At 44.3% G+C, this 20,745-nt stretch overlaps 1 protein-coding gene across 1 annotated transcript in view; it reads right to left on the bottom strand.

Annotated features, from left to right (window-relative positions):
- Positions 1 to 20,745, bottom strand: part of LOC144769642 (uncharacterized) — a 1,000,462-nt gene that overhangs the window by 360,753 nt on the left and 618,964 nt on the right. The window lies entirely within an intron of this gene.

Here is a 20,745-nt window from a genome sequence, read left to right on the forward strand (position 1 = left end):
ATCTCGCTACTTTTGTTTCTGACGCCGCTAATACAGCTACCTGTTCCCCTTGTTGCCTTTGTCTCGCTGGCTTGGCTATCCCTACAATGTACTGCATTTCATCGGGCGAACCTGGAGATGCCCCTTCTTTGGGCCAATGGAACTGTTTGTGACTGGCGATGTCCATTTCGTTTTGGTGCACATCTCCTTTACCGAATGTGGCCATTTTGTTCCTTTGTTCTGTCTGGGGCGGGTCTTCTTTTGGCGCCATGCTTAGGGAGACGCCCACGGACTGGCCAGGGCTAAGGGATTCCTTTTTTACAACTTGTGATTGATCGGCCGGTGGGGACGCGGTCTGGAGCGTTTCCACAACACGTACTGCTGTGATATGTGATGATTCTCCCCATTCCATCCTGTGCTTGATTCATTTTGCTGTTGTTTTTATATATGGGGTAGAATTCAAATGTGTGGCGGAGGAGTCCGGGAGAATTTGATTATGCCCTCCTCCGGTCTTATGTGGTTTCCTTTTTCTTTTCTTTCTTTCTTTCGTTTCTATATTTCGGGTTCTTTACTGGGCGACAGGCACACTGCTGGGGGGGGGTAGGCCGTAGCCCCTGCATGCGTGTAGGGTGGGGGGTAGGAGGTGGGGATTTTTATTTTTTCCGTTTTCGTTTCTATGGGCCTTATTTTTCTCCTTTCGTCTCAACTCTTTTCTTTTCTTGTTTCCAACTTGGGTCCGCGGGTGGGTTTGATACGGGGTGGGTAACGATAGACATGATATATACCAGTTGTTTGATATTCCTGTTGCATATATCCTTGCGCCACCATGCTGAGTGGGGGGACTTCACTATTTGCAGATATTCACTCAACGATGTTGCCAACTCATGTTGTAAGAGGATTGCACGGACTCTGCTTATCTTTGTGTGCTATATTTTAAAACGTTTTATATTAGGGAAAAAGTCTTTAAAATTACCCTTCATTGCTCCTGTTTCTCAGTAACACGATGGTATCCAGTGTAACCCTAATTGATTGTCACTTTGTGTAGATGTGCTACTGAGTCGCCGCATTTCTTGCGATATTGCTTCGAATGGTATCGTGGCCGGCCGGGTGGTTGTGGGCCCGTATTTGTTCTTCTGCCATTTCACAATAAAGGTTTTAAAAAAAAAAAAAAATCCCATAGGGAAAAAATCCTAGCTATATATACCTACTGGCGACCGCCAGTAGGTAATAGGTTTCAGGAAGGTTACAGTTAGTTGGACATTTCACTCGTACAAAACCATTGAAATTCCCCCGTTATAGTTTGTTCAGCTCACTACAACTCCCCCGTCCGCAATGCACTGCTGATGACGTAACATATTACATCATTTATGAAATGTTCAGTGACATCACTGATGACATCTCAAATGACATCACTGATGACATCATCCAGTGACTATGTGTTTCTATAAAATGTAAATATGTTTTATATATATATGTGCCAAGGTGTATTGAAGAATGAATGGGTGTATAAGACTCAGGATGCATGATTAAGTAAGTGTGCGACTGACTGTATAAGTGAATGATTAATTTTGTCTTCCTTAATACATGTGTTACCAACTGATACAGTTTAGGTTGTCGGTTGGTGTGTAAGTGGTTGCATCGTTTGGTTAGCAGCTAAATGAGGATCTATATCAGCTATTAATTGCTTGTCTGACTATCTGTATGGGTACCTGACTGTCTGTATGGGTGGGTGATGGGTATGACTCTTTGCATAGATATGTGAATGGATAATTCACTGTGTATATGTGTTCAAGTCTGTATCTCTGAAGGGCTCTATGGCTGGGTGAGTGTGTGTATGAGTGACTTGGTGAGTGAATGGATGCCTCAGCATTATATGCCTCTAAGGCAGCATCGCAATCTAGCGGCCCTATGGACGATTTTATCACCCGCACCAATATAGCTATTGACAATGAAATATCTAAATTGCAAACCCGGGTGTCATTAGAACTAGGTGCTGCCAGAAGACTGTCGCAAGTGATAGCGCTCTCAAAAAAATCCTCCCTAGGCCATATAGCCACTGCGGTTACACCGGAACGCCCTGCCATCCCTCCATGTGTAGTTACACAGGCTGATGTCCATCGGACCTCTTCCAACTCCATTGCCTCTCCGTCGCTAGAGCGACATTCTAATGTAGATGAAGCCAACTTTCCAGCTCCATTTTGCGCCCAGAATTCGACCCCCAACCCTCAGTTATCCCCAAACTCCACTACTGGTAAACCACCTAAAAGGAAGCGTCGAACAGGTACTGCCTATGCTCACAAAAAAGCGAAAATTGGTCTTCCCCAAAACTTGAACTCCACAAGAGTACTGTCACCTAATGCGACTCAAGAAAAAAGCATAGGGTCTCAACCCCTTAGGGATGGAGGTACTGTGGACTCCGACGCCACCCCACCTAGCATCGACCAAAAGATCGAGGGATTGCAGTCTGAAGGGATGGGCAACAATGAAAGCGAATTCATAGATCTGGTTTGGTTAACCTTAAAAAAACTTCTTTCCCCTCTTGACCTTAGACTCTCGAGAATAGAGAATAACCTGCTCGAGATGGAAAAAAGTATTATCGCCCTGGCCACTCTTGGGTTGAGAACTCTTGAAAAACAGGGCCACCCTGTACTGGATGTAACACCACCAATTCCTACCATTCCAGTGCAGGATGTCCCACTCTCAGCCCCAGCTACTTTACGGCCAATCCCCAAGTCAAGATCTGTGGCAGTGGACCAAATTCCCCTTGCCACCAAACCTAAGGTTCCCGAACGAGCCCCAAACACCCAATCAGGAAAGTCCAAATCCGGCGCTCAGTCCAAATCGACCTTGAGTACCGTACAGGATCCTCCTACAAAGGATAACTTTAGAGGGGGGTACATTGACCTTCCCCCTGAGGCCAATGATTATGTGGTGGTACTAACGGGTGTTCCCCAGATTGGTGTAAACCAGCATGAGAACCACTGGTCGCTTGAAAACAAAATAATGTATTGGCTAAATATAAATAGACCTATCCCCAATGGCCGGAGAAGCAGAGTCCTGATGGTTCGAAGAACCCGCTGGGTGGGCCCAACAAAGAAATCCAGTCCAGGGGACTGTATAGTGGTGACCTTCGAGGACCCACATACGGCACAATTCATCTGCTCCTGGCCTGGCTCTGAAGGGTCCTCAGTTATACCCAGACCTCTGTCTTTCTTTTATCCACCACGTGTCCAGCATACCCCGGTGGATGAATGGTCCTTAGTCCAGCGCCAACCTTGGAAGAGCAATCCTAAAACTTATAATCAATTCCAACCACTTTGGAACGGCTTTCCAACTTCAAACAGATATGGCGGCCTGGAGGAGGTGGATTGACTTTTTAGCCAGTACACTCAACATAACCCTGGGAAATCTTTCTCCCTGCATACACGAAGGCCAGCTGAGCACGCACCCCCAGACTATCCATCGGGCCTAGTAGGAATTACAAATAGCTTAGACATTAAGGAAGGGTTGGTGCCTCCTGATATTCTTGGCCCACTTGTTTTGGAAGTTTTACCTAGTACAACTTCTCAACCATTAATCCGATGGGGCGCAGTAGAGGTGAATCATACTGATACAACCAAGGCTCTATCACCGCAACATTCTGTTTCATGTGTAAATGTTCCCAGAGGGGCTGCACCCGATTTTTCCCTACTTACTCACCCCTTCCCACAGCCCACCACTGGTGCACCGGTAATAAAGATCCTGAGTTGGAATGTGGCTGGGCTTGCCCGCAATTTTGAGAATCCAGATTGGATTGCCTTTCTAGAACCCTATAGCATCTGCCTTTTACAGGAAACCTGGTGCCAAGAACCAAAGCACAGAGTGGGGTTTACGTCCTACTTTGTTCCAGCCGTACAACAAGTTGGCTCTAAAGGTCGTCCTTCAGGCGGTCTACTGATTTGGATTAGCATTGCCTTAAGGCTAGGTGTTACCCAAAGGTCTACTAAATCACCTGACTTACAATGGCTATCACTGCATCGCAAGGGAAGGAGGACCCTAGAAGTCTTCAACATCTACTTGAGGGGCTCTAATGTTGGGGCCTCACGTTTATCATCAACAGGCCTAAGCAGCGAACTAGCCTCTTGTAACATCGATTCTTATGTCCTTCTTGCGGGGGATTTTAACTGTTGCTTTGAGCCATTGTCCAGGGAAGACATTCTGGATACCTTTGACGAGGACTCAAGGAGAGGTATTCCTATTTTAACTATCGATCCGATCCCTAAATGGACGCAAAGCGCAATAGATATCAATGCCCTTTGTCTGGAACACAATTTGAGACCAGCCAACGGCCGCTCCAAATCGGACCTTATGGGAGCCCATACATACAACAGAACGGGGCGAACTTCCAGAATTGACTTTGTCATGCTCAATTTTAATCTTTGGCCCTTCCACCAAGACATGGAGGTCATTGTATCTTGTGACAGTGACCATAACCCACTCTCCCTTTCGATCACCTTCCCATGGCAAGATGGGACTCATGTTAGCCCAGATCACAAGTGGAAAACCTCACGTGAAATCGTTCCCTCTAACTGTAGTAGGCGCTTGAAGTGGGCAAGAGTCTCGGCGGACGAAGAGAGGCTAACACAAGCTGGGTCTATTTTGCTAGAGGCTGATTCCAAGCTCGATACACTAAGCCCCACTGGTAAAAAGATCTTACCATTGTTTACAGAGACCATAGAGGCTTTGAGTGATTTGTTTACTATCTCTCAATCGAGCAACAAGGTGGGTCCAAAAGGTGCTTCCACGTCCAGAACTAAGTGGTATTCCTCGAAATGCCGGGCAGCGAAGGGGGCTCTTATCTCTGCAGTTGAAGATAATGAGCCAGATAAAGTAAGAGCTGCAAGGAAGATTTATAAAAGAGCTGTGACCGAAGCAAAAGAGGCATACGATCTAAATTTCTGGCGGGACTTGGTCGAAGCAAGTAAAAGGAAAAACGCCAAAGAGTTTTGGGATCTGTTAAGAGCCAGGGAAAAGCCCATTGACCGGCAGATAACTTGCAATATACCTGGTGCCGTATGGTCGGAACATTTCGCCAAGCTGTATTCCATCCCACTGGGGGCTTGCCACCACATCTTGGCTCCTTTACCTCGCCCTACAACTGTCCTCACAAGTAGTGATGGTCCATTTTCTAGGCAGGAGGTAGAAAATGCAATTAAGGGCATTGTTTCCAACAAGGCTGCTGGCCCTGACGGGATTCCGGGCGACTTGCTAAAAACCTATCCGGCGCGGTGGAGCAGATTGATCACTTCCCTCCTAAACGAGGCCCTGCTGGGAGGGTCTTTCCCCGATTCTTGGAGGGGAGCGGAAGTGGTCCCCATTTTCAAGAAAGGCTCCAGAGACGACCCGGCAAACTATCGCCCCATCAGCTTGCTGGACTCAACTCAAAAGGTGGCGGGTAAAGTTGTCCTGACCAGGTTATTGCAGTGGGCAGAGGAAAATCAGATACTGTCCAATTATCAAGCAGGCTTTAGAACGGGGACTGGCACCATCGAGCAGACATTTCGCCTCCTTATGCTCTATTGGAAAGTTGTGGTGTTGGGGGGGGCAGCTTGTACTTGGTCTTCATAGACCTACGCACAGCGTTTGATTTGGTCCCACGAACTTTATTGTGGAATGTTCTTAATGAGTTAGGCTTACCACCTTACCTGTTAGCCTTACTGATCAAATTCCACGATAGCAATTTTGCCCAAATTAGATGGGGTTCACAGGGCGAAAAAAAACCTCGCATTCCGGTGAACAGGGGCGTCCGCCAAGGTTGTGTGCTTGCCCCCACTCTGTTTTCTCTTTATGTTAACGGAGTGGTGGAGCATCTCTTACAAGATCCATCTGATGCACCGACCCTGGCGGGGAAGAAAATTCCGACGCTCCTGTTCGCGGATGACACCCTTCTAATTTCTAAGTCTCCAGTGGGTATCCAAAAATTGCTATCTAGTTTTAAGTCCTTCTGCGATGATAAAGGCCTAGCCATAAATATAGGAAAGACCAAGTTCCTTGTCCTCAACCCCCCAAAAAAACCAGTTGTTCCTCCTGTTCTAGACTCTATCCATTTAGAGAGAGTCAAGGAATTTGACTACCTGGGCATACGATTATCCGACTCTATGAGCTGGAGGGCACACCATCAGAAGGTGTTTCTTGCTCACAAGAGGGTAGCTGGAGCCCTGCTTAAACAGCAGCGAGCATCGCCATTGAAACCGATCGGGGCGGTCCTAGATATTTACAGGGCAAAGGTTGTAAGCGCAGCACTATACGGCGCAGAACTGTGGGGCTCCCAGAAAACTGATACCCTGGTCTCCCTTGACAATAATTTTCATAAAGATCTTATGAGACTGCCCCACAGCACTCCTACAATCCCCATTTTTCTAGATGCGGGCTCCCGCCCAATATGTGATCAAGCAAAATTACGACCTCTTTTATTATGGTCTAGAATCTGGAATGTCCCTGAACTCCACAGCTATGCAGATGCTCTGGAAGACCTTCTGTCCCTTCCAGGATGCTACAAAATTACCTGGCTTAGGGATGTTAAGTGCCTTCTCTATAAACTGGGGCTAGGTGATGCTTGGGATAATAAATCAGCTCCGTCAAAACAAGTACTAAAAAAGGCATACTGGTCGTGGGTGGACAACGAAAGAATGTCCAATACTAATCACTGTAAATCTGTCGCCCAGTTTTTGTTAACTAAAGAACTCCCTTTTAGGGAACCCTATTTGGATTCTATCCACAACTCAGGTGACAGAGCACTGTACATTAAATTCAGGTTAGGTGTACTCCCTCTTGGCCAATTTACCTCAACCTGGAAACCGCCCTTACAAACTGTGCCATTTTGTCCCTTTTGCGAAATGAGGGTTGAATCTGTTGCACACCTCTTGTTTGAATGCAACACCTATGTAGCACCTAGAAAGTTGTGGCTGAGACCCTTATGCAGGAGTCTGGGAACAAGATCCCATTCAGAAGCTCTGCGTATATTGTGCACTGACACGAGACCCTTTTTTGCCTGCTGTATGGCAAAATTCTTAGGCTGGGCCTGGCGCTTAAGAACTGCAAAAAAACTGTTGATACAGTAGTATGCTTTCCTATATTTCTTAAAAACTATTTTTGACTGTTTTATATTGTATACTGCTAAATATGTTGCTCATTGTACTGCAAGTGCCAATTATGTTTTTATTGTTGTGAAGTGCAGCTTTTATGATATGTTTTTATATCAAAATAAAGCTTACAATACAATACATTATATGTGTGAGTAACTGCATATGTAAAAGGTAGTATATATCAGTGTTGGAGTATTTAAGAGTATATCTAAGACTGAGTTGTTGTGAGAGTACCTGCATGGATCAGTGGGTGCTTGTATTAGTTATTGCATTAGACTGTAAGTATGTGTTAGTATATATATACATAAATAAGTAAGGTAGTATGTGTATAACTGTGCAGGAGAGTAAATGAAAGTGAGATTGATTATTTCCATGAATGAGAAGGTGTGTGATTAACTCCAACTCTAACAATGAGAGACGGTGTATGAGTGTCTGTAAAGATATGTGACTGGATATGATAATGCTGTATTGATGGGTGACTATATGTATGAGTGACTGTATGGGTGAATGAGTGGATGTGTGTGTGTAGACCTGCAAATTAGTGAGTGGATATGTACTAACTGGTATTGGTGTGCTAATAGTTTCGAAAATTATAGCCCATATTTTACAGTGGGTGTATCAAGTGTTATATTAGGGTCTGATAAGGTGCATCATATTTTCACATGGATGATGTCATCAGTGATCTCATTTGAGATGTCATCAGTGATGTCACTGACCATGTCATGAATGATGTAATATGTGACGTCATCAGCAGTGCATTGCGGGGGCGCAAGTTATAGTTAGCTCAGCTAACTATAACAGCGGAATTTCTATCGTTTTGTATGAGTGAACTCTCCAACTAACTATAACATCCCTGAAACCTATGGTTTTTTTTTCAGTGAATTTCTAAGGTTTTTTAAATGCTAATTCCTGAGTATAACGTCTGTAAAACCTATGTTTTTTTCAGTGAATTCCAAAGGTTTTCTAATGCTAATTTCTAATTCTAATGTTCATTAAATATATACTTTTTTTTCTATGTTTTTTAATTATCATCCCATTCTCAACCTGGTGAAAACTGCAAATCTGACCACTCTTCCATCGATACCTTCCGCCAATAAAATCGCCACAAACCAGAGCCACAGCTAACGCTAATGATATACAAACTAGGAGTTCCCATGCAAAAAAAACATGAAAACACCACTTCCCCATATTTTAACAACCAAGCAAATCTCCAATGCGATAGGTCGATTTACCAGTAACAAAGTAACATCAACCTTTAACTGATGCAAGGAGTTCATCTATCTACTGAGTGAATTACACCCAACTCACAGCCACATCTAAACAGCAACACGTGACTCAGGTACTGATCATCCAGCTCCGACACCCAACAAGGCCAAAACACACAAAGCCACCACTACCAGATCCTCCCCCCAGGACCACCCCCCTGCTACTACTACAGAGGCAGCGCAAAACAGGACAACAGACCTTCCCAAAGTACCATATCCCCTCAACTGCACAATAGCTGAATGTTGGCAGATGTGGCAACCAAGTATGTGTGAAGGAGGCAAGTCGCCCATCAATAATAATGCACACAATCCCAAGCGTAACGCTGATGTGCTGCACAGACCTCACTATGCAAAGCACAAACCTCTACTTGTGCAGATATACTATTGATGCTTGTAGTGTAGTGCACAGTGGACGCAGCCATGTTACCTCAGGCAGTGCGGAAGATCTCAGTCATGTAGCTGTGTTGTCCTCCCCTGGAAGCGGAAGCGGAGTGGGCTAGTCCAACGTACGCCACTGCAGTGTAGGAGTATGAATAAATAGGCCAGGCCCTGTGCGTGGTTCACTTGTGACCTCATGGAACGTTGTGTAGTCCTAGATCGTGATACAGTACCTAACTTCTGGCGATCATAGGCCACCCACTGGTTTTATTTATAGCATGGGAACCACCAGAATAAATTGCTCTCCGGTATCCCTTGCTATATTTTAACTCACCCACCTACACTATCCACTTCCTACTTGGCCCCTCACTTGCACTTCACCTACAGGCTGTTGGAAAAAAGATCTCCGTTAAAGAGCCCCTCTTTGAGGTGAGCCCGTTGGACATTGCACCGCCTGTCCAACGAGGAGCAACGGCCGATGATGAAGCATGACACTTGCAAGAGTGTGTGAGGCCATTCATTCCAACTAATGGGATGCCCAGGGTAGCCCTCCATTGAGCACTACCCCCCTACCAATCCCCTTCCCTCCTTGACCGTGTTACTCTTCTCCCAGGAACAACTGAGTCTCCTTTTGTCAATCATCACTTGTGGGAAGACCAATGAGTCTGCAGAGCGGCGGCCCTCATCCTGGCACGTGGCTGCCGCCATGACCGTGGGCTTCCTCTACACAAGCTCCCTGCGAACCCAGCACCACAGCACCGCAGATTTATGTCTGTACTGACTACTGTCTTCGATATACACTGCGGACAGCAGGGTTCACAACATCGAATTCAGCCTTGATTTATTAATTGCACAGAGAACTGTACTCTATGTCCTCGAATTTTGTCAAGAATAAGTGACAAAAAGCATTCCTTGATGTCCATGCTAACTACTGCCTTCGATCTACACTGCAGACAGCAGGCTTCACAACTTGAATTCAGCCTTGATTTATTAATTGCACAGAGAACTGTACTCCATGTACACATATATTCCGTACCCCAGGACTTTCAGAGCAGTACCAGTTATTAGTTCATGCTACTAGATATAATCACATGCTGACACTACTTCCACAGGTGAACTGCAGCGGCCAGTGCACATGACTTCACAGCATAACACACACAGTTTGGGCTCACACTTTCATCCCCGAGTCCGGCAGCAGCTCAGCTTAGCACCATGAGACTCTAGACAATACCTCACATATTTTCAGTACCCCAGGACTTTCAGACCATTACGGGTCACTAGTTCATCCTAGTATGTAAAAGTATAAACATATGCTGACACTACTTCCACAGGTGTAGTGCAGCAGCCACGGCACATGACTACACAGCATAAAACACACAATTTGGGCTCACGCTTTGATACCCAAGTCCCGCACCAGCTCACCTTAGCAGTATCAGGCTCTAGGCAATACCTCACTTAATTTCCATAGCTCTGCACTTTCAGACAGGTAGGTATGAGTAGTTGGCTTCGCACCCACTGTGTAGCACACCCTAAACACCTCACAGAGGTTACAGTGATCCTACCATCCTCTTTCCTATGTTTTCACCCTTTTTTTCTCCTTACTTGCTTCAACACAATCACAAAATGCCGACCAACACTTCCCAGTTCCATTAGACACTAGACAATACCTCACATATTTTCCGTAGCATAGGACTTTCAGACCAGTACAGGTCCGTAGTTCATCCTAGTAGGTATAAACACATGCTAACACTACTTCCACAGCTGTACTGCAGCGGCCAGGACACATGACTTCACAGCATAAGACACACAGTTTGGCCTCACGCTTTAATCCCCGAGTCCCGCACCCGCTCACCTTAGCAGCATCACACTCTAGGCAATACCTCACTCAATTTCCATAGCCCAGCACTTTCACACCAGTAGGGTTGAATACTTCGCTTTGCACACCTTATGTAACACACTCTAAACACCCCACAGAGGTTACAGTGCTCCTACCCTCCTCATTCCCACTTTTTCACCCTTTTTTTCCCCTTACTCACTTCAACGGAATCACAAAACGGTGGCCAACACTTCCTAGTTGCAACCGCTCGCAGCCAATCAGCAGCAAGCTCGTGCTTGTATGCCTCAGCCAATCAGATGGCAGAATTCCCAAATATCGATATCTGTAAATTTTGATATTTCTCAAAAACTACTGAACAGATTTACACCAAATAAACAAAAGCGTACTTTCTAGACCAAGACCCTACTCTCTACCAAATTTGGGGTGATTCCGTTCATCCGTTCAACCTGTAGCCTTACCTAAAGTTTCCTATGGAAATGAACATTTAGAAAACACGTTTTGAGACCCCCCCTTTTTCTCGGCCCCTCCTTGACGAATCACCCCTCAACTTTCAACATAAGAGCTGATATGAATAAAAAATTAGTTTTGAAAATTTCATGAAAATTCATCAAACGACGCCACAGTCATAAGCAAAACAAAAATGTTATTCCTATGGAAACTCGGTCCGAACTATAACTACCTACTGGTGACTGCCAGTAGGTAATATATATATATATATATATATATATATATGTATATACACTTCAATTTACACCACAACAGCGACTGGACCAAAGCAAAATACTTTGCACTTGACACAATTCCCCAAAATCCCAGAGTGGGTAACAGAATCTTGGCTTTACGTAGATTGGAATCTAAATTAATTCTCCAAGCTGGTAGTGTTGCACCAATGGGGATGAATATTGACGAAGAAATGCATGTACATATCTGATCTGTGAATTATATGTATGCCTCTCGCTACCTGGAAGGAACTGCAGTTCCTGAACTATTTTTTTTAAAGTACTTATGTTCCATTTTTTCCCTTTTCTTGAGCTTGACCCACTCTGAATTCGAACTATTCTTATTTAATCAGACAACTATCCTAGATTAGTGATGGTTCGATCATTTGTGATGTTGTATTTCTCATAATCATATGTGCTGATTTTATATCTGATATCTAGAATGACTGGTATCACTATCTTTCTCTGTTTAATTTTATCCAGATGGTACAAGCTGGAATGATTGTGCCACGAAATACAAATAACCTTACGAAGTTAAGTGTTGGTTTTGCAACCACATTCTCCTATGTTTTTTGATTATCTAGTATTTATTTTGACTGTGGTTCCTCAGACATGGATAAATTACTTGATCCGAGTAGACAGAGACTGTTAATAAAATGAATAGGGTACTATACCCATTATTTACGTTTGATTGACTGATCAAGACCTTTTCCTTCTATCTTTATCTATATGTGTTAGTTGATGCAAAGAAAAACCTTAAACTGGGTACTAGACCCTGAACACTTAATCATTGAATCTGAGTTGGGTCATTTACACCTTTTTTTGAATATGAAACTAATGCAATGTGAAATGAAACAAATGTTTTGTTATTTTACTCACTTGGACTCTGTATGACTCAGAATACAGAGTCTTTTTTCTATTTTCACGTATGTGTCTCTGGAAAAAAATGCATTTAACTTCCGGGAACGGGAGAATGGTCATGTGACCAAGAGAAGGATTGCTCGAAACGCGTCTGTTGTTTTGCCCGAATAAACACGATTTACCTGACTGGATCGGTGTGGCCCATACTTCATGAATATACAAAGTGAAGTTGCCTGTTGGATATATATATATATGTCATGTGATCAAGCCTCTGGATAGAGGCAAAACGCATCATGGTGAACTTGCTGGGCGAGTTTTGATTGACAAGAAAGCACTGAGATAACGGCACCAGACATCGGGTCTACTCATCGTCATTACCTGTAAAGGGTAAATGTGTGTGGCGAGAATTGTTCTATTTTAAATATATATATATATATATATATATTATTTTTTTTCTTTGATTCCACAGGAGGAGATTTTAGGTAAATGTTTCATGTCACTTCCAAGTCTGTCTTGACGCTGTTTTAGGTCCTCTACTAATGTTCAAGTATACATACTTGCTTTATTAATTGTGAAATGCCTAGTCAAATGCAGGATGTCTTTGTAAATACTTGGCAAAATCTGTAAGGCGATTATTTTTCCTTGTGCAAAGACAAAGCCTTGCTGGTTTTTGTAGGTTAGGGCCCACAGGCTCTCAAGTGGTCTTGTGGTATGTACCCCTGTAGATAAAGAGAACAGACAAGGTGTTTGTTGTTAGTTGTCCCCTTGTGATCTCTAGGGAGATGATTTGCATCCCTGGTTATTCTGTGAGGCCCCTGTAGGATGTGTTCCAGTTTGTAATTTCCACTGAAATTGGGCATACACTTATATTTTATATAGCTTTTATTTTTGTGCATTAAGTGTTTTTTCTTTGCAGAATAAAAGAAGAGGCCGAGCATTGATGTATGTTGCAGAATTCTGAATTTCCAGTCTACAGCACCTCCCTGAGGAAGCCTTGTACCAACTTAGTACTCTGAAGGGAAGTGCTAAAGGGAATCATTAGCATCTAGTTTGAGAGTTTGTGAGGGAGAGGCCTCATGAAACAAAGGCAGAAGATCCCCATTGACACCAGGCACAAACCGCCACTACCAGGCATTTTCTCAGTGGGCTGGCAGGGTAGAAGCCGGTTTCACTGCTGGTGGGTGATGGTTTTGTTACTGGGGATGGGCTGACCTGGTTTCCTGCATGCAGTGCTTACGCACTTTAAAAATAGACAATGCAAAACAAATTGTTTTCCAAATTATTTGTTTTTGCATTTGAGTGATTTTAGTCTCCTGTATGGGTCACCACAAGCAGCGCTGGCTATCAGGGCTTTGGGAGGTTTGGGGGTTTGCTGTTGCTTGGTTCCAGATAACCCAGTACATATGGGATAAGAACTGCTCAAAGTTCAAAACAGTGTATTTCTATATAAAGTGATCTATTCAACACATTTCAGTTTAGCATATTAAATGGTACTATTGCATTGAGTGTCAGTAGTTAGAAATGACAGATTCTAATCATGAACTTTGAAACATTTATGCCTGCACAGCTGCCTTGATGGATTCTATCAGTGAACCAAGAGAAAAATATCAGGTGCATTTTGCCCCTATATATGGCCTTGGGTGTTCCTATAGATGGACTAACATTATAGTATTTTGCTTTTGCACAGCACACAGCCAAACTGATATGTTTCGGGGTGTTGGCATGCGATGTAAAAAGAGGAGTAGTGAAATAAATTAATGGCCTAGTGCGAGGAAAGTGGCGTATTATATGATGTTGTTATGAAACCTCACCATGTAATACACTCATGTTACCGTCAGGCTCCTTTGTTAAACCTTAGCTCAACCCAGGATAGCTGTGGCTCCGGGCAGTCAGGCTTAAACAAAGGATCAACTGTAAAGCATTTAGAAGAAAAAATACAACCAAATAAGAAAGTCATGCAACATGAAAGAGATAAGACCAATTTATAAAGATAGATCTTATTTTTATTAAGTTTTGAACCAAAAGTAACTAAATCAACCAGCGGGTTCTGAAGATATAGATGTTATAGGTCCTCATCCTCGGACCCACCCCATCAGCCTGGGATGACTCATGGTGGCCGACTGCACTGGGAATAGCACCAACACCCACCGACCAGGCACGCAACGTGGGATTACTCCTCGACTCCTCCCTCACTATGACGAAACAGGTCAACGCCATCTCCTCCTCCTGCTACAACACCCTCTGCATGCTCTGCAGGATCTACAAGTGGATCCCGACCGAAACAAGAAGAACAGTGACACAAGCCCGAGTCAGCAGAAGGCTGGACTACGGCAACGCACTCTATGCAGGAATCCCAGCCAAACACATGCAAAGACTACAACGCATCCAAAACGCCTCCGCCCGACTGATCCTCAACATCCCCCGATGCAGCCACATCACTCCCCACCTGAGAGACATACACTGGTCCCCCGTAGACAAGAGGATCACCTTCAAGCTGCTCACCCATGCACACAAGGCACTCCACAACACCGGACCAGCCTACCTGAACAGCTTCTACACCCCAACCCGCCAGCACCGCTCCGCCAGCCTCACCCTCGCCGCTGTCCCCCGCATCCAAAGGAAGACATCCGGTGGCAGATCCTTCTGATACCTCGCTGCCAAGACCTGGAACACCCTCCCCACCCACCTATGGCAGACCCAAGACCTACTCACCTTCAGCAGCTTCTCAAGACCTGGCTCGTTGAACAGTAGCCGCACCACCTCCCTCCCCTCAGCGCCTTGAGACCCTCACGGGTAAGTAGAGCGCTTTACAAGTTCTCTGATTGATTGATTATAGTAAATCATAATTAATTGCTTTGCACCCAAAATGCAACAACCATTGGTAGGAGGAGAGTTTTTAACTTTGTAAAACATTTATAAATCTGTGTTTGGGTATTCCGCCCCACTTTGGGTGACCAACTCTGGCTGGGAGTAGGTCAAGGGGGCAGAAAAGAGTTGTAGGAGAGTTTCCTTGTCACCAAAGCAGTCTCCTGTCCATCCACTTTCAGGCTCTATGGGTGAACTGCCACAGACTTAAATTGAGTGGACCTGATTCAAGCGAAACAGGATGCTGAAAATGCTGGAAGATGCTGTGGATTATGTGCGGTTGATGGGGGGCTTCCTGGGACCTATTCCTTGGCCCACGGTCCAATGTGGGATGACTTTAGCCACGGGGTCAGTGTCCTTTGAAGTCCTCTGTGGTTCAGCAAAAGACCAAATAGGTCTACTGATCTCTGGTTACAGCAACACCAGTGGTTCTCTTTGGTGAAGGCAAGTGTCTTGGATGACCTAACTGCACTCCAACAACTCTCCAAGGCGCAGCAGACTCTGGTGTCAGGCCTTGGTCTCCCCAGCTACATGTTGGCAGTCAGTGGTGATCAGGAGATTGTTGCAATGACTTGCCAGGACGGGCATCTCCAGCTTTTGTGGCCCTGGTGCTGTAACAGGAAGCCAGCCAACTGACTCTTGCAGTTCACTTCTTCTGTCTGGGATATCAGGAGTGACTTTTCCATGAACCAGGCACCACAGGCAGTCCTATCTTTGCTAAACCAAGGATCATCAGGTACAGTTCAGCAGTTAGTGCAGCCACTCTTACCAGATCCAGGGAACAACAGGGCAGTCCTTCCTTGGTACTCTCCGCTACCAGATGTCATCTGAAGTCTGGGTGCCAGTAGTGCCATATTTATGCCTGGAAAGTGCCTTAAGGGGGATGTAAAATGTACTAGCCAATGGGCTACTAGGTCCTTTCCTGCCCGATGACGACCTACTGTAATGTGTGGCCTCTAGCTATCCCAGAAGGTACTATTCCCCTCATTCCCAAGGTGGAAGAACCCCTCTCTAAGTGTATGGAGCTTGGCAGCCCACCCCACAGGTGGTGCAACCTGATTGTTACATGCTGGCAGAAATTCCTGTTTGGCAACTGGTCTCCCCTCTCCGTTCCATGCCAAATATGAAAACTAGATTCCGGGCTGAAATGGGCACCCTCACTAACATCTCCGCTGTCACGCTCCTAGTCAATCAAACCATGGCAAAATCCTGTTCCCTCTATGCCTGCTTCATTGATCTCAAAGCAGCATTCGATAAAGTACAGAGGGCAAAGCTATGGGCCAAAATGCAAAGCTTGGGGGCACCAACAAAACTTCTGGGGGCAATTATCAACCTTTACTCAGATACGTGGGTCCAAATAAAAAAAGGAGACGGGCGTAGCATAACAAGTCAGATCCAAACAAAAAACGGGCTGAAAAAGGGGTGTGTGCTGGCCCCTTGCCTCTTCAACAACTATGCCGCCGACCTCGAGAAACACCTTCAACAAGTTCAAACTGACCCCCCAAAACTGGGCAAAACACTAATCACCAGCCTTCAATATGCAGACAATATCGTCCTCCTATCACAAACACTCATAGCCTGCAGGGATCAATGACCCAACTAGGAGCCTATACCATCGCAGTCCAATTAACAATAAATCTCAAGAAAACCAAGGTGCTGTGCTTCTCAAAGCAACATAAAAAAGGGTCAAAAGGCAAATTCATCTGGAACCTAGCGTGACAAACCAATATCCCAGGTGGAGTCTTACAAATACCTAGGGTTTCAACTTGATCAAAAGCTCAACTTTAAATAACAGCTGAACCAAGGGAAAATGGCAACAAAATAACTTCTCCATGCCTTCAAAACTTTACATAGGAAATTAAAAGGCTGCTCAACAGGGCATCTGCTGAAGATAATCGCAGCAAAACTCATACCAACAATATCATACGGGTCGGAAATAATGTACACAAAAGACGCAGTTGCCGTAAACCAAGCCCAATCGAGCTTTTTCAAGAGGTTGTTCTCAATCCCTTAGCACATCTCTCTGGCCCAGATACAGGCTTAAAAACCAGAAACCAGCCAGACAAGGGGCGTTTGTCAAATACTACTGGCAGATGAGGCAAGCCGAAAATAACACATTAGCCCACTCTTGCTGGGAAGAAATTGAAAAGCAAGCGAGGCTAAATAATTCCATCGCCACGGTTCTAAAAGAATCACTTAAGGACCTACACCTCGAAGAGGCATGGCATACAAACAACTCTTATTCTGGTTTTAAAAATGCAGTAAACAGTGCAACCAAAGAAATTTCGCAGTTAATGGACAAAAATGCATTCTGAAAGAAAAATCACGCTTGGGCAGTGATTCGATCTTATCAGACGCTTAAAGCACAACCATATTTGTTAGAACACTTTTCACATCATAAAAAGCATTATTTGAAGATGTTACGGCTGTGGTCATTCCCCATGAAGGATTTAACCCCAAAATGGAAACATGTATGGCTAACAAAAGAATGCCGGTTGTGCGGACAAGGAGAAGAGAGTCTTTTATATCTCCTATGCATCTGCCCCACACTTTTAGAAATTTGGAAAATGGTCCCCCGCGAGCTGTTGAGAAAAAAACAGCTACGGACATGCAGAGCCGCAGTCATACAATGCCTTGGAGGCCGGTCCATCGAACTGTCTTGTAAAGCCATCACGCTCTGGAAAATGGCAGCCAAAGAATTAGACAACAAAAATGAATGAACTGGAGCGGTTTCGACAAGACTGCTGGGACTTTTTTCTTTTGCACTGATATTATTTCCCATATTCTTGCTCACAGTACCGCCTTGCACTGCTCAAAATTGCATCAACTATGAATGTATACTTTGTCTACTATCTATTGATGATCATTCAGTACATGACAGCATCGTGTACCGTTTTAACCCCCATTTTTATAAAATGTTGTACTAAGTGCTTTATCCTTTCTTTTATGATTTTTAACGAAATCAAATGAAAGTATTATTGACTGACCATCTACCTTAACAAAAGAGCAGCCCCTCTCATGCTTGCCCACCATTTGTCCTTCAAAGGCAGCTTTCCGTTTGAGGCTTCTCTTTTGGGCTCACACCCTGTATGACTTCCTGCCAGGGTTAGGTAATACTTCTTCCAACAGCAATCCTTTATTGTTCACTCTTCTGGGAGTTGTTCATACTTCTCCTCAGGAGGGCATATGGCTGTCTTGTGAGCAGTATTTGCTAATGGGCACTGGGAAACGTGGGTATAAAGTCAGATTTAGTGTTATGATTATTTTAATATTTTGAAGTACCAACTTTAGTAGTCTCGTTCAGAAGTTAGCACAGCTGACTTGTCAACGTGAAGCTCTGTACTCCCCGATGTCCCTCAAAGCTTTTCGGTGGTAAAAATGGCAAATTGGGGATTTTACTGTTAATATATATAAAAATACATGTCCTATTTTTTAATATAAAGCTCCCTACCTTGGGACTCAATAGGTCTGCTATAGCGATAACTTGTATATGTTCAAAAAGAAAGTTTTGTGCTTTGCCATCAATTCAAATGGTAAAGTTGAGTTAGCATTTTAAAACTGCTCTGCCGGTCTCCAGTGGCAGGCTGAGTGACAAGTTGGCACATCGAGTGTGGCACAGTAAGTGCTTCAGCCCTAGTGGGACACTTCCACTTAAAGCCCCTAGTTAACCATCTCACCATATACTCACAACAGGTAAGTGAAGTTATACCAGTTGGGCATAAGGCAATCAAGCATATACTTTTTAGGGTCAGAGCACTAGCACTGAGGTCTGGTTAGCAGGCCTCAGTACACTCTTGGAGTCAGAAAACCAGCAGCATCAGTCCAACCCTTTGGTAGTGGTCATGCACAGAGTGGCATTTCCTTACATATCACTCTAAGTGGTCAAGTAGAAGCCAGGATTGATGCAAGGTTTCCTGGTTTCACAATGTGCAGTTCAATCACTATTTGGTTATTTAATTCTCTACCCAGTTTTAGGTCAATAAGTATGAACTACAAGTGGTGCCGTCAGGTGTCACAGTTTCAGCTGAAATTGTGAGAAATGCTTTTTATTTAAAATGGAAATGAAGGGTCCAATGATGAGCCGCATCAGGCTGTGCATGAGAGCTACTATTAGTGATTCCTTACTTGCTTCTGCAAATCGAAATTCTTAATGTCCCCAAACCACGACACTGAAGAGTGATCAATCAATAACATGTATTATTCTGGCTGTCCAAAACACACAGATTACATATAATGCAATCAATTAAATTAACATAACGTGGAAAATCACCTTTTTTTACAGTGTTCACATATAAAGACATGAAAAAATAAAAGCGACACATAGTCAAATGTCACACTTGTGAAGCTCAAGCTATCCTTGTATTGTCAGAGATGTGCGGGGAGGTGAATAGATGCAGGGAGGACGATGTCCCTTGGTGTAGTAAGTGCTGGGGGAAAAAGGATAATTAAGCCCTTTCTTTCGGAACACCTCTGCCCCCTTCATGAAACAAAAGGTAAACACTGTTTTGTATTCTCTTAGAATGTGACAGCAGGGATCGCCCCACCCCCACTACCTCATGGAAACTGAATTTTTAGGAACCATATAGGTGTCATATACATGTCAATTGTTTTTAATACGCTAGCTTGTGCATGCTTAACACTATTGGCTATTATAATTTAATTGTATTTACTTTTACATTTGGTATTTAACACAATCATGGATTTAGTTGGTCCTGAAGAGTGCCTGCCAACCCTGAGTGGCACTTGTACCATACATGTCGGCCTACTGAGATATAGATGTTAGGGGTCATTACACTAATAGAACATCACACCTTTTTTTAAATGACAGCTAATTTAATATTAATAAACATGAATTAAGATCCTGAAGGCATTCTAACTTGCACTTAGGTTTTAGTAAGAGCTCTGCTTACAAACTGCATTGAGCCCACCCTCTCACACTAGCTGCAGTGGGTGAAGATCCAATGATGAACCATGCCACTGGTGTGATGCAAGGGTCACACTGATTCACCTGGGTGAAGATACCTTTCCACTTTGATATATATGGAGATCAGATATTTTGACCATTCAAAATGTTAAGAGTTTATCAATTGTGAGGCGTTCTCTCTTTTGTGTACTGATTATACTTGTTGAGGGAGGTTGTGGGTTGCCCCAATTTAGCTTCTCACTCCCTCTTGTTTTTCTACATAAACTCACTTCCAGTCTGCCATTGCAGGCTTCTGTGAGCACACTGGCACAGGGTCTATGTGTCCAGCCTGCTATCGGAGGTCTCTGTACGCATTAGCACATGTGTGCTCAGGTAGTGTAAAATACCTGTAGGCGTGGGGTTAGGGACGACCGGGACACCAGGTACAGGGTTCAAGGATGGTTTTATTTTTAGGGTTCTTTTGGGATAGGACGTAAGAGTTCTTCTATTCCTGAAGGTCAGTCTCTCTCGTGCGAAAGCGCTGGGGTCCGTGGCGACGGTCTTGTCTCCCTTCCTGTTCTGTTGGAGGATTCTTCACACCGGATTCAGTCGTCTCCGTGTCATGAAAGAGAACCAACAAGAGGGATGCCGTTAGTGCCGAGTACTCTATATGCGGTGCACCAGGGGGGCCCGGGGGGAGTGTGGGAGAACCCTGTGAAACTTATTCGGAGTATTTACAGTGCTCTGTGACTAACGGGTATGGCAAGGGAGACGGAGGGGCAGGTAAACAGAATGGAGTTTGACGACAAAGGGA

This window comes from Lissotriton helveticus, chromosome 7 (assembly GCF_964261635.1).
Source record: "Lissotriton helveticus chromosome 7, aLisHel1.1, whole genome shotgun sequence".
Taxonomy (NCBI): domain Eukaryota; kingdom Metazoa; phylum Chordata; class Amphibia; order Caudata; family Salamandridae; genus Lissotriton; species Lissotriton helveticus.